General features: G+C 43.0%; 1 long non-coding RNA gene across 19 annotated transcripts in view; it reads left to right on the top strand.

The window, feature by feature from the left end:
• Window positions 1-15,552, top strand: part of LOC101802362 (uncharacterized) — a 210,804-nt gene that overhangs the window by 74,898 nt on the left and 120,354 nt on the right. For all 19 annotated transcript variants that reach the window (XR_011812193.1, XR_011812206.1, XR_011812200.1 and 16 more), the window contains one exon: window positions 7,009-7,135. This is a non-coding gene — a long non-coding RNA (uncharacterized lncRNA). The remainder of the gene's footprint in view (window positions 1-7,008; window positions 7,136-15,552) is intronic.

Below are 15,552 nucleotides of genomic sequence, written 5' to 3'. Positions count from 1 at the left end.
GCGGCAAGAGGAAGAGCAAGGCAAAATTGTGCTTCCATTGTGTGGAAGGAAGTCTAGAATTCTGACAACACGTGTGATGCTTTCTATAAAATCCCATTTTAATCAGTGATGACAGTTTGACGTTTTTCCAGCTGCTCAGAAGCGGTAGACAGTCAAGCATCTCAGTAGGGCACGGGCTGGCATGCTGGGCTGTGTGTAAGCTTTAACTTTCCTCCCACTCGCCGACTTACGCTGCTATTCGATGAACAGGAGGGGAAAAAAAGCTTTCTGCAGGTTTCACACCAGCTTATTCTATCTGTGGTTTCAGTCTTGTCTTGTAAAAGTAAAATCTTCACTTTGAAAATGCATCCAGATGCTGCCAGCTAGTATTGTCATTCTCAATAGCAAGTGAGATTTTATTTATAAAATGTCCTGGCCTTTGTTGAACAATTCATGATTATGCATGCTTGAGGGATGTGTAAACAGCAATTAAAATACAGTTAGTGTAAAGCTTATGCTCTTAAAGAAAGCAACAGCAATTTAAAGGAAGGGATAATGTGCTGTGGTGAATATTGATCAAAATGAGGGAAAAAAGAAGTCTGAAATGATGGGATAAAGCACCTGGGAGAACAGTCCTCACAGGTGGGGACAGGCAGATACCCCGTGCCCAGGTGAGGGTGCTGTGCTTGATGAGACCACCTGCCTCCAGTGCATGGGCTGGAGATGGGTTGGAGATGGCCTGACCTCTGACGGACACAGCCGCTGGTGTGGCCCCGCAACCCCTTTCCCTCTGTGGGCACCCTCAAGGTGAGGCAGCAGACATTGCCTGGGGTAGAAGGGAGGTAACTGGTTACTTATTTAGTGTTTCCATCTGCATCCTATTTGGGTCTCTTACCCAAGTCTGCCAGATCCCATCTTTCCTAGATATGTCCATGGTTTTGGCTACTACTGTCACTATTTGGTCGCCACCTCTTCCTCCTTACTCTATTTATCTTTGTATTGCCCTTCTTAAAGTATGGAAACACTGAAAATCCCTTCTTATAAATGTAAACCTGATGGGAAAAGTGCCCACGGTCCCTGGGTTTGAGGCACTGCTTTGCAGGGCATTTCCATTTACCTCCAGAGGTGTCTAAGTCCCAGGTCTTCACCCATGCCATGAACACTCTCATGGTGTGAGCCCAGTTACCTCCATTGCACACTGCCCAGTCCCTCTGCCTCACTGTTCCTGTCATCTCTTGTCTTAGTTTTTCTTGTTCCTTTGGAACAAGATGTGGTCTTAGCTCACAGCACGCTGTGTACACACACATCTTGTTAGCTGTATAAACAAGGAGAATAAATTGGATTCAAATTATCAATATTGTAGTAGCATGGGGGTAGGCACGTAAAATCAATGCTATGGACCTAAACTGCATGTGTAGTTACTACAATTACACCTAAAAATAAACATTTTGCAGATCAGTGGGGACATTTAACTTGTCGTGCACTTGCGCAACTCTTTGGTGTTCACATAGCTTCAGACACAGAACCAGTGTGTGATGTGTATGGCACTGGGGATGCTGAGACAGGACCCTCAATCAGAAGCTGTTGATTTATTTTTAGTTACAGAATTATGTTACTGGATTGTTTTGGGGAATTTGTAGATGTCTGAAGAGTTTTTAAAGCTGGTTTCTCTACAACTCAACCTCTCATCTTGCAGCTTCAGATAGGCAATTGGATAAATTAACGTTAGTGCTGTATTTTTTATGAAGAACAGGCATTAAATTGAGGAAACAGTTATTAATAGGTGCAGAATTTGCACCTGCAGATAAAAATCCTGTTTGAGAAACCAGGATTGTTTTGTTGTCTTTGTTTTTCTGTACTGAGTATATATTTTTAAATGAGTTGTATGTATCAGAATGCATGGAAAAAACCCAAGACATTTAGATCAAGGAGTCAGAGATGTAATTGGAATGTTGATGACTTATTTACAAATGTTTTCTCAGCCCTGTTGCTTTTCTATAATTTCTACAGGATATCCTTTTCCTTCTAAGTCTCCAGAAATTACAAGACAGGCTGCTTTTGGGGGGCCATTTGTTAGGAGGCTGGCAAGGTGACTTAGTCAAACAACTGTTGCTAAACTCCTGCAGTACCCTGCTGCTTAAAGTGTTTAGTTTGCCTAAATAGTTCTCTGTTAGGGCACAATCATTCTCTCTCAAAAATGTACCACTTTGGATGCATTTCCATCTTCGTTCAGCTTGCTCATCTCACCTTTCCTAATATGGTGCTTCTGTGCACTGCAAGAGATTATTTGATTTTAGCCTAAAAAATCCATTTTTTCCCCCTATGCAGATTACGGACCTTCATGGCATGGGGGTAGAAAAAGTCTCAAATCCTTTAATTGAAAATATTGATTCTGGTGATAATTATTAAAGATAGAGTTCCTCTGAGTTTTTAGATGAACCATTAACCACGTCCCCAGCTCGTAAATCCGGTCACTAATGAAAATCTGCAGGAGTGAACTCTGTCAGAAACTTCGGTGCATGTCTGCATGGGTTTGCTTGGTGAGGCTGCGGCAGCGTCCATGCTCCGAGTCCCCAGGGCTCCGAAGATGATTAATGATAACAAAGCTTTCCCTATTGTGTTAGCGGGTAGGAAGGAAGGAAGAGTACTCTAAAAAGAGAGTGCATAGAATTGCAGAGTATTGAAGTTCAGGGGTAGAGCTTAACCCTTTAGACCGGCTGCAGAATTTCTTCCAGTTGTGCAAGGAAGGTGTCGGCTGCTTCGTCGTCACCGCGAAGTCTGCCCAGTGGCTGCACGAGTCCGTCCCTGCCCCAAGAGCAGGAGCACGCGGGGGAAACCATCACACTGCGATGTAGCAACGCTTCTGGATGAGGTGGACTGCTTGCAGTTTAACAAATGGGTAGGCACACCCACAATCCACTTAGGTTCAGCTTTCTGAAATGTGCTGGAGATTTCTGCTAATGGGTTTTCCCTGTGGGCAGCATTACCAACCTGATTATACAGGTTTTAAGAAACTCTCTTAGGAAGATCCTTTTTCATCGTAAGTTTTGACATTGACCTACTAAACTGGGTAATTTAGCATTTTATTTTCTAAGAATGAAAAAGAAAATTGAATACTTCATGACAAGAGAGGGATTATGGTAACGCTGCTCTGTACGGGAAGCCTATCATGTCCAGGGCCAGATCATGCTTCTGAGATCTGGGCATCGACTACAAGATCTCAACGCCTGCCTTCAGGACCACAGCTGGAGTTCTTCAGCTGCGATTCCACCAGATTACTGGCTGCAGGAGCCTCTAATGTATTTGTAAGTATAGCTCAGAGCTGCAATGTGAATAACACACCCCTTCCTACTGGAGAAATTTCCAGTAGAGAGGTGGCACTACAAATCACGTTAATTTTTGTAGGGACCTCATATCTCAGTGAGTGAAGGCAGCGACGATCATGGCAAGGATAACTGGCTGGTGGTGGCAATCGGGCCACTGCATGGAGAGCTTTGGCCTCCTGCAGCCTGAAAGTTCCCCTGGGTTTACGAGCAGCTTCTGAACAGAGGTGGAGAGCAAACCTTTGCCTTTGACACATTGCAAGAGAATCTCTGTGAAGAAATCTTGGTGGAGGTTGCATCATAAAAAGCCCACTCCTAAAGCTAAGTTGGAGGATGTGGCAATATAGCCCCAGCAGTTTAATTGCTATGTTCCTTTAATAGCAATTGTTCTTTCCATTAAGGGCCACCACATGCAACCTGATTATTAGTTGGCTGGAAAACAGAAACGCTTTGTTTCAGTGAGGCACGTTACCTGATACACCTAACATGGGATTCCATTAAAAAATGTACTGGGAATTTTTAAAACTGGTTTTACAGCAGATACATTTTATCAAAAGATTTGCTTTTTTAAAAGAAATTCAATTGCTCTAGTACCTGGCCAGATCTCCTGTTAATATGGTGTGGTTTAAAATAGTTCTTTCCCCCCCTAAGTCTTACATATCTGGGCACAATTCATGCTTTTGGTCTATGCAAAGCAGCAGTTTACAGAAGTGCTGTTCAGTACCTGCTCTGAGCTTTAGAGTGAATTATACCTTGTTGTGCTTGCGAGGGGTCTATTCTGTAGCCCTTCTTTTACTACCTTCACTGGGTTGTAGCAGCCTGGCTACTATCATGTGTTAGGCATGGTGTTAGAAGAGTATTACGAACCCTCTAGCTGATCCTACCGAAAGCAAGGGCTTGTTGGGACTGTGACATCTGATAGTTTCCTTCCTCTCACTGCCCTCATCTTTGTGTTCTCCTCCTCCGTCGACTTGCCTCTGCTCTCTGGTGTGTCCAGAGCTGGAGGGTGGCCAAGCACAGCCCCGCTGCGGGACAGCTCGGCGCTCAGCTGGGCGGGGGATGCCTCCCCCAAAATATCCAGACAAGTGAAGAGTAACGTGGTGACTGTGTGTAGGTTCACGAGTGACCGTGCTTATCTGACTGCGTTATTTATGCCTGTGTGGAAAACGTAACGTGCACGGCAGGCGTATAACATCTTGCCATTCAGTAACTTTCTAAATATAACCCCCCAAAAAATACCTAGCGTTTCTGTGTTGCCTGTTACAACATCTTGGAGCACTTCTTCACCACAACTTCAGTCTCCAGGTAGGATGCAAGCAGGAGCAGCTCAGCTGAGGTTTTTTGCCCTACTTTTGGGGCTTGCATTAGCGCTGGCTGCAGGAGCCGTGCTGATGAGCGAATCCCACATGTGGCCAGGTCCTTGGCTTCGCAGCGCTCTCCGCCTCAAACGTCGGGTTAAGATTTCTTCCTGTGCTCTGACCCCTCCATGGTAGGTAAACAGGCTGGAGCAGCATGAAAGAGCTGGAAGCCCCGTTTCTGCTGGGACAGAATTCCCCCGGCGCAGGCGCTGCCGAGGCCGGCGAGAAGGCACTGCACGGGCTCTGCCCCAGATGTCTCCTACCTTTGGTGTGCAAATGGGGGGACCCTGATAGGCGGCCAGCACGGCTCCTTTCAAGTCCTCGTTCAGCTCCTGCTGCGTGTCTTTCCCCTCGTGCTGCGGAGAGAAGAACACTCCAGTTTTGTTGTGCTTAAATTACACCGCCTTTTATATTAGGACAGATCAAAAAGTAAAGCCCAAACCATTTTCAGTTCACATAGCTATATATAAGCAACCGGGTAGTAATTAAAATATCTAATTAAAATGTACATATTCCCTCAACAAAAGCAAAATTGTTCTGTAATGTCACTGCTGCTGTGAAGTTTATACAAGACAACATTCAGAGATTTCTCAGTCACTTACCAAATAAAAGCAGTTCCAACCCCACCTTTCAAAAAAACCCACAAAATTCTTCACATAAATAAATATTCCACTTGCATAATTTATAAATTACTTTGGTTAAAAATGTTAAATTGCCAAGAAGTCTGACTGCAACTGGCCTGGCTTTTCTTTTATATACACGCTTTAAAAAAAAAAAAAAAAAAAGAATGTTGAAACAGCTGAGGTTGGTTTGGTTGAGGGTTAATGTTTGGGTAAGAAGCCTCCAAGGAAACTTGAAGTGCTGAATGAACTCCACTCCATAGTAATTAGCGAGTGGTATTTTTCCTTTGGAGTCATTTTCTGAATCAATGTAATAGCTAGTGATGAGGATGGGGAGGGACACTGGATGGGGAAGATGATAACTCTCAATGAGGCGTAACGTCGAGGCTGTGGCTGTTATGTTACAGACACGTAGGTACGTCCAGCAGCAGCAGGAGTACAAGTTCAGTGCCATTGGCCAGACCTGGAGCAATTAGTTTAAGTTAGAGCTGTTTCACTTTTTTCCTGTTTGGTTTTCACGTATCCTCAACTTGTACGTGGCATTGTGGTGTTATATTGAATGGTTGCTGTCTTCCATGCCTGAGATACCTGACTTCAGCAGTTGGTGAAATGTTCTCTTTATATAGTTCTGGATTCTAGTTCTGTAGTTTAGGATCTCTGAATAAATATTGGTCGTTGCATTGAACTTCCAGAAGTACCTTTCTGCACATGGAGTACTTTTCTTCAAAGACCTGAGAAGTAGTGTACATCCGACTACTCGTATGTATCCTGAAAGGACTGTTCAGAAAGATTTTTGGTTTATTCAGTTCTTTGGTTTCCATTACCAATATATATATTAAAAAATATATGGTATCGGACCTGACATGGCAGTTCTAGAAAACAGTAAAGCAGTCAAAGTTCTGTTCTTGCTGAGATTTCTTGGACATGTTTAAGGTCTGATAAAGTTTGGGCTTCATTGTAGGATTGCTTTCTTTCACTAACGCAGCTCAGCTTGGAAGAGATCACTGTTTAATGCCATATCATATCTGTGATGTAGACATGATGGTGGTCATTGGAAGAATCACTGCGGTGTGTGATTCTTTGGATTCCTCTGCAGGAAGCTCGTGGCTATAGAGAAGGTTTCTTTCCATCCCTTGGAAGGTAATGCTGTGAATCAAGGCTCAGAATAAAATCTAAGTGGGGGACTTTCAGTCTCCAGAGTTGTTGATGTTTCTTCTGTTGTTTGGACAGCTTTACTTCCCTGCTGCTTCAAGAACAACTTGTTCTTTAAAACGTATATATAAGCGGAGTTGCTTCTCAAGACAGAAATGTCATTGGCTTTTTTAAAAAAGAAATGCTATATAGCTGCTTGGTCATCAAATTTCAAAACATGTAACTGAATGAGGCTTTTTTTTTTTTTCAGAATGGCTTTCAGAATACTGCAATTGTGTAATAAATCAAGGAGCTAACTAGTGAAAGGTCTGTAGATGTCTTTCCCTTTTCCTCCTCGGAACTGTCAGTCGACTGAAGGCTTGACATTTTTGTACTGGAGAATTTGATTTTTGAGAATAAAAATGCTTTTCCACTAAATAGGAAATTTTACAAAATTTTATTTATAATGCTGAGATTTTTGCTGATGATTCAGACTAATTATTTTATAATAATAAAAGGTGAAATATGGATGTGCAAACCATGAAGGTGCAGTAGAAAAATGTACCAAGACAGAGGGTTTTTTTCTTCCTCTCACAGGGTCTGTGGCCATCTTCTTAGCAGTGGAGAGGCAGGCAAGGCTGGCGTTGCAGTTGGAAGGCTGTCTCCATGGGCTGGGACAACTCCTGCTGGAACAGAGCACTGGAGATCTGTGGATATCGGCAAGGTCAGATTTTCTCCAAAATGTTCTTTATACGGCCGCAACTGCTTCTCACCATCATTGGGGTTATTGCTAATCCTTGGGATGCTCAATTCACCTGTGGTGGCTTTGGAGGTGGGCTGAGGTTATATTGTGGTACGCTGGGCATAGCTTTGGCAGGGTGCTCAGACTGATGCTCCACTCCTGGGCCTGTTGAGGTGTTTGATGGGAATCGGTGGCTTTTAGGGAACACGTCACACATGCAGAAAACTAGGTATATGCCAAGCAGTGGATTAGCTGGAACTGTAGATCAGATTTTGTGTATTGTGGCTGTGGACTGTTCTTTCCATCTATTAAGTGATATCCTGTTTTCCCAAGAATATCATATTTAGGAGAAAGCTGGTCAAGAATTCTCCTAAGTAAAAGATGTTTTTTTCTGTGCTTCACATAATAACAGTTCAGTGAGATAAAAATAGTACAGAAAACAAATTAAACTTACAAATGAGAGGATATTAGAGTTTGGTCATCTTAAAAGTTGGTATTGGCCTTTTTCCTGAGAGATGATTTTATTTTTTTTCTCTTATTGATTTTTTTCAATGTTGCTAAGGTTTCTCACTGTTTTGTTGTTACTTTCTCATAAAACTCTCCACAATTCTTAAGGGAAACATTCTCATTAAGGTCACAGTGGTAAAAGAAATCTTTATGGCAAGGTTAGGAAGTATTTCTAATGATTTGGAGGTCTTTTTTTTTTTTTTTTTTAAGGCAATTTATCTTTACAGTGGCCATTTTAAACTAAAGTAAAATTCAGAGTAATAAGACCCATTCCCTTCCACTAGACCATACAGAGTCCTGGGCTTCAACAAGGAATGACATATGAAACCATTGAAAATACGGTAGAGGAACAGTAAAACCAACTTTCCAAACAGTAAGGAAAAAGTTTTAAAGCCTTGTCTAAACACAAGTTTTGCAACTTCTAACTGTGCCGATAATTAAGTTGATACGAATGTGCTGATATTTCCCATCCATGTGAGTGAAGCAATGCTTACCCACATAGAGGAGCCACTGCCGAGCACCTTTGGTGTTCACCCTGCTCCTCATGCACTCAGGCTACACTTAGACTCAAATTCAGCAATTCTGGGAGCGTGCAGGAGGATCCTCAGTGGGCTTTTTACCTCCACCAGCCACTTGCTCTGAAGCCCCCTGCTTATGGCCAGGCTGCCCTTGGTGCCCAGCTGTATCCCAAGCGTGTTTCATTTGTCTCATTGCTCAGGCCTCTAGACATAGCCTTAGCAAGCAACGTAAGTGCATCTGTGTGAAGTGGTTTATTGTTTTGCATAAGAGTAAGCTACCTCACTCACCTCATCTGAACATGCAGTAATTAGCATGGAGTTAATAGTATACCTGAATGCTGCAGATTATTATACAATCACATTACCGTGTAGGCCAGCCCTATGTCGTACAGAAGTAGGGCATGTTTGCACTGCTGTTACTATATCAACACTACAGCTTGTACTACACTGGGTTACAAACATCCATGCTCTAACAAATATAATTAGATGAGCATGCAAATGTGTGAAGCTGGCCTGAGCTGTAATGAGCTGTGAAGAGGAAAGTAGAAGATACCAGTGATGACTTCAAAAAGGATTTACTGTTTGAAAGTACATCAGGTCTGCAGGTTTCCAGTGCTATCTTAGCTGTTGGGTTTTTAAGTATTCAAAGCATTCCTAAATACATTTGAGGACTTGTTTCTGAACCAAGTATGTATTCACTGAGCAGTTTTGCCATAGGAGACCAAACTTCGGGACACCACGGCTCATTTCACAGTACATGCTATATGTGAAGGTGCCCGTCAAAATGTTTTAGTTGGTTTTCTCCCGGTTCCCACCATCTGAGTGGCACTAAGCTCTCTGTAACTTTCCTGTGTAATGAGCTGGTGAGGTCGCCAAAGGCAGGGATGAGATGCCAGAACCATGTAGCCATCCAGCTCCTTTCACGTTGTCATCAAGTGTTTCAGGTGCTGCTCTAAACGTGCTCTGCAAACCTCGGGCTCAGAACCTACGTGCTTCAGACTTAATAATGAAATTAAATTTTAGAAAACAAGTGATATGTGTGTAGATGTATTGGTATAGATACAGGGTTTTAGAGATCTGTGGGTCAGCCTAAATCTAGTCAGTCACTTCACAGGGAGTTGCAAAGGAGTGAGGGAGCAGCACAAGTACCCAGTCCCCTTCTTCTGAGGTTTTCAGGTCACTTTATAAATGTGACTGACCAAACTTCTTCACACGCTTGTAAAGTTGGTATGAAAGGTGTGATTCTGTTTAACAGGTCAAGGTCAGGGATTCTCCCAGGCCATGCAGTGTGGCCGTACTGAAGCTAGAGCTATGGCACAGTAACTGTAAAGCAGTTGTGCTTTCTACCCCGTATTGCACTTCCAAAGCATGTTTTCTGGTACAAACCTGTGCGTGGCTGGTCAGGCTTCTTAGGAGCTTCCTAAGGAAGAATGAAAAATCAAAATGTGAAGTGGTAAGGTCACTATGATGTGATTTTAGCTTGAGCAAGCTGCATAGACACTGACTGCAGGGTTTTTGAAGCTCTGATGACACGTAATGACAAAATATTGTTCAGAATCTCTGAACGAATGTTCAGTATTTTCAGTCCTTGCTATTGGCACAACATTGTGCATATAGCTTGGTTGGTACTGGGGTTTACAAGTCCTTAGTGTCAATTCTGTTCATGTGTATATCTTGGAGCAGAATTCATATATGTGTAAATGGTAACGAAGCATTCTCCATGCATGTTATTAATAAATGAGGTTTAACGTTTTGCTAATCGAAGTAAAGGTCAACAACATTGGAGGATGGTAAATGTGAATCTGTCTTCAAAATAGTATGATATCCATGCAAGATTACTTAAAAAAAAAAAAAAAAAAAAGAAAAGAAAAAGCATTTTCTTCCTGGAAACACTGTTTAGCTTTTTGTCTCATTCACAGCCATGCATTAAAACAAGCATTTTCCAGAGAATATAGCGTTCCTGGTAGATGATTATTTGCAAATGTCATTTTGCATTTGCTCTTCTAAGAAGCAGGGTTCTTCATGTTTTAAGTTCCCGTTTTCCCCTTATTTCAGAAGGGCAAGGTACAAGATTTAAGTAATGTACGTAGGTTCGCTATACTAATATGATGGCAGAGCTACCAAAAAAAAAAATAAAAATCTGTTGCCTTTATAAGGAAATTTCCACATCAGAACTATGATTGTGGTCTGAAGTGAGGGAGAGAGAAAGGCAGGATGATCTACAATACCTTTGACTTTTGAATTCCTCTGAGATTTTAAAAATTCTATAATCCTGTTTGCAATTGAAAATTAATTCTTGACTTTAGCAGTTTTATGTCTTGCCTCAAATGCAGTCAGAAGTGTTTCTATTTAACTGTCATTGTGGGAATCCATATTTATCCTTCAGTGACTCCCTTGATGGTGCATACTTATTTTTTTTAGTAATTGCTGCGGAGCCAGCTTGGGATCTGAAAACTGGCTGGCGTGCTTTCAGTGTCTGGTGTTATGACCAGCAATAACGGCTCTATCAGCTGAGCCGAGCTGCCAGTTGTGTTGATAACCCACGAAGAGGACTGTTGGTGGTTGTACTCCTGCACAGCTCGCAGGTTCTGCAGTACCAGCAGCTCGCCTGCCTCCCTGCTGGGGCGGCTGCACCTGGGCTTCTGAACCCCAAGTGCCAGAGCTCCCCTTCGGCTGGCTGGGGTTCAGAACAAGCGCTGATGCAATGCATTGTCACAGTCAGTGTCTGTTTGGCAACCGCGATGCCTCAGCTTCTGCCCCCTGACGCTGCAGGTCTGGGCTGGGTGGGTGGTAGCGTGTGGGAGCAGCAGCACTTTGCATTTATCAAGACACGTCAAAATGGGGCAGGAGCTGAACCCTCATAAGCTCCCCAGCCACAGGTGTAGCAGCAGATCAACATTTTACCAGCTTGGGTGGAACTCAGGCTAAAAGCAGGTAATCTCTGTGAACACGTCAAAAAACTGGGGCTGCTCTCAGCGTAGCTCAGGTTGTTTTCTGCCATTATTTGGCCCATTGCCTACCAGCGAGTACAGTGGTTGGTGCTTCTGTGAGGCATCTTGGTAGTGCAGCTCTTCTCTGCAGCGTGGTGTTCCTGTGCTGCTGATTGCCTGCATCCCTGCTTGCTCTTTAGGATGATAAACAAAGCAGCGTTTGGCTGGTAATTGCCAAATCCCCCAGAATGGGTTCTGACTTCTCTTTGGGTCTGGAGCCCTCTAATGCAGCTGTTTTCCTCTCAACAGTTACAGAATTGCTTCGACTTTGGGTTTAGAGCTACATCTGGAGCAGAGGCTTTCTTGGAAAGGACGTGTTCAGTCTGTCAGCGCAGTGCTGGGGAGCTGCTTCTGGAGCAGTTGTTGGAGAGCATGCCCAAACCTGGCCCTTGGCGTGCTTTTTGGTTAAAGGACCGAGCTATCTGAGCAGGGTGTGCATTCTGCTTGCACCTCAGAAGAGGGGAACAGCTTTTCAGGCAGTGCGTGCAGTGTGCGAGCCAAATGCTGCCACAGCTGGGCCTGAACTATTGTTTGGTGACAAGCTGGAGGCTGGCTTAAACAAGGGCCATCCTCCACTAAACTTCTTTGGGGAGGCTGGCTCGATCGTGCACCATGGGAAGCAGAATAAAAACAGCTCTTCAGTGTCAACAGAGCACTCAGTTGTGGATGGGATAAGTTAAAGCCTTGTCTGAGACTATTAAATAAGAGACTAATTATTGTCGCGCTTTTGGTAGCTCCCTGATTTCATTCTCTGGCTGTAATCTGAAGAGCATCGCAGTTGTGGAAAGCCGTTGGTACTCTGCTAGTAGTTAGGAATTGCTCTCCAATAAAAATACAGTGTTGAAACAATGGAACAATAATTTATCCAGTGTAGTGTCTCCCGGGGATTCGAGTTGAATATGTTTGTTTTTCATTTTGAGCACATTCGCTGAAATTTGCAAATGCAGATTAGCAAATGCTTACAACAAACTCAGAACATCTATGTCACATGCACTTAATCATGGATTGCTCTGTGAGCAGAGCTTGTGCATGGGCATACATCAAAGCTGATATCTATCTGTGTTGTAATGTATTCCTCCACATGACCATATCCAATACATGGTACTTATTATTCCATTAGTACCCAAACCACAAACCCTTCCCAATATCCATCTGCGAAGATGCAAATAGCTGCGTACTTTGTTTTATTAAGGATCAGCCATTAGGGGGTCACTGGTTAAAAGTCTGAAGATCATTAGAGGGATTTTTTAAAAAAACAAACAAACAGCTGTTGTCATATATCTTGAAGAGTTTCTGTTGTACCGATGCAATTTTTATCTGTGGTGATGATGTTGTCATGGGAACATATGCACAGGGGAATTAAATGATGTCAGGAAAAGTGTAAATGATGCAAACACACCTCATTTGAAATGTTAATTACCACCCTTCCCTCCACTCCAAAGAACGGTTCAATTTGATTTTATTTCTGATGTAGGGAAAAATATGACACTTTTGTCTAACAATAAGTAGCTTACATTGTTGTACCAAAGTGAGTATGAGTCAGTGAGTTAATCTGCATTGGCAGCATTTGCACTGGGGACCATCTGCAGCCCTGCTTGTCTGAGCATCAGTAATATTCCTCTGTGAATATCTCATCTTGATGGTCAGGGGAGGCAGGCAGCCTCTTTAAAGAGTTCCATAAATGCTTATAATTGCTGCATTAAACTTCAGTTTATTATTTTCTCCAGGTGCAGGTATGCGGATGATATGAAACCCCACTGCATTTACATACAAATTGAAGATTTTTATTAATCAGCCCAGTAACAGGAATCAAACAGCAACACTCCATCAGGTCCTTAAATACATTTGGTGACATTTTTACCATGCATTAGCATGATAGGGCAAGCAGAATATAATGTACCAATGATTGCTTTTCCATTGAAAGCACAAACGGTTTCATTTTTCCTGTCATCTCAAATAAGTGTTAAAGAGGGTTTGGAGGCTATTGTGTACGTTCCGTATGCTAGGGACTTACAAACACTGATGGCCACATTAAATAACCATTAGTGGCTCGGCTTAGATCATTGCAACATCCCTCCTCTTCAGAATTTATTCTTTGATTTAAAGTGAAAGCAATCTGTGACTGCTTTCATAAAGTCCTTCGGCTCCCTCCATTTTTTTTTTTCCTCAAACAAAATGCATTACAACAGTAATTTTATGACTGTTAAGATAACTGCCGTTAACAAGCACTTAATTAAAATGTACAATAAATAGCAGGCTGCAGTCTTATCTCCTCTCATGAGCTCCCAGCAGCCTGAGACTCCAATGCACAGCCCTGCTGTTCCTCGGCTTGTTTGCAGATTAATTGCTTTTCTGTCTGGCAAAAGCTGCTTCTCCTTCAGCCAGATCGTAAATGACCAGATAGGGACTTTATCAATCAAGCTACTACTTTCTGTGATCACTTCCATTCAACACCTTCTGAATTTCGCATTGAGAGAAACAGAAGTTATAGAGATAGGATTTAACATCTTAGTTTTTGTGTGCTTGGAATTTACGATAGTGCTGTCACCGTTTGACACTGTTAATCTTTACGTACAATACCCTTGGAGCAAGGCTGGGTTTGTTCCTGAGCTGGAACTATCCCTTGTAAGGACTGTGAAGAATAGGTATGAAACACAGCTGAGGTGCTCTCCGCAGCACAAGGTTACATCTCTCCCATAATCTGCATGCACTTGCTGATGTGCCTCAGCATCTCCCTGTAACCTTGGATGCTGACCAAGCCAGCAGTTCAGTGATATTAATTGAGACCTCGTTCTATTGCGATTGCTTATCGTTTATAGTGGGGTCTGGAAGCCTCAGCCACGGGTGAGGGCCCCGCTTTGGTAGGTGCTTAATGTGCCTACAGTGAAAGCCTAATTGTGCTCAAAGCAGGCTTTGTTCACATCAGGAGTTGGTTTCCCTGTTCAGACTCTGCCTATCACCAAGACCCTAGCAGACAGAGATTTTGGGGAACAGGGATGTTTGCAGATGAATTGCGATTTCTGAATTTAATAAGATGATCTAAACAAGTCTAATCACGGTAGAAAGTGTATTCTTTGTTTACCAACAGGCTTTAGAGAACAAGTGCTACGTGCAGAATACACAGGAGCTACAAATGTAAATACAGCACCGGAGTGCAGATGCACTGTAGGCCACTTTAGGAATGCATTGCTTGAACTGCAGTAGGTATGTTGTTTTGGTGTTACCTGCTCAGAATATAAACAAATTTCTAATTTAGCAGATTTATCTCACATGCTGAGTGAAGGGAATGGATTCCATTTGGAGTTCTAAACATGCGCTGTGTAGTAGCTCTGAAAATACACTATATTAACTTAAGGTTGGCTTCTGCATACACATGAAGCTGCAGTGTTAAACATAATTTGTGTAGCTGCTTCGGTGTCATCACTAAGGTCAGTTGTTTTAAACTAAACCAAAGTACCTGCCCCCCTCCTTGCACGCTCCTCTCTGAAGGCAGCAGCCCTGTGGACACAGGTTTGTGTTTTTTTTCCCTGCCAATCGGAGAGGAAGGGGGGCTTTCCTTGGGTGAGCACTTATGCCTAGGAGAGCCAAAAGACAGGAATTCCCTGGCAGCAACACATAGACTTGTTAGCAACCCCCAAGGACGTTTGAAGACAGGGGTCTTTTCTCATCTGAACTCACAGAGCGGTCTGTTCCGAACTTCATTCTTAAAGCATCTCACAAAGAGCTGGCTGTAAATGAAGGAAAAGAGCTGCCCTTACCAGGACCTGGCAGCTGATCTCAGAGCAGAGATCCTGAGCAGATCCATCAAGGGACTGGAGGAGCCCTGGCGTTTGGGTGAGGGGTGCACACCTATCAGCAGAAGAAAAACCCCAAAGCAAATGGGGGTGTGCTGAAGGCATGAGAATGGAGAAGCTACTGATAATGAGTTGTTATGAAGCTACTAAAGGAAGAAATACTCAACCACTTGGAATCCTCCAAGCTATTTGTCACGGTCAGCACGCTGCTACCACCTAAATAAGCAAACAAACAAGCACAAAAGATAAAGACAAGAAATAATCACTGAGCATATCGGCAAGAGGAGAATGCAGTTCTGCGAAGACAGTAAAATTACATACGGAGGTGAAACCACTCTGCGTTGCCATCCTGCTGCTGCAGAATAGCCCCAGTGTAACATGGATATGCATGGACATTGGCAGCTCTGATGTGGTTATGACAGGGAAATGGTATCAAGGTGCGTGTGCACTAGGGTCAGAATGGCATTTATATCTCATGCCTACCACCGTGAGGTGAACACAGACTCACAGAACACTCCTTTGAAGGGGGGAGATGCACGATGAACTACCCTCATCTCCTGTATTTTTAATATTTTTTGAAGTGGCTTTAT

The sequence above is a fragment of the Anas platyrhynchos genome, chromosome 12, assembly GCF_047663525.1.
Source record: "Anas platyrhynchos isolate ZD024472 breed Pekin duck chromosome 12, IASCAAS_PekinDuck_T2T, whole genome shotgun sequence".
Taxonomy (NCBI): Eukaryota; Metazoa; Chordata; class Aves; order Anseriformes; family Anatidae; genus Anas; species Anas platyrhynchos.
The sequence above is the reverse complement of the archived record's forward strand: the minus strand, read 5'-3'. Positions and strand labels throughout refer to the sequence as shown.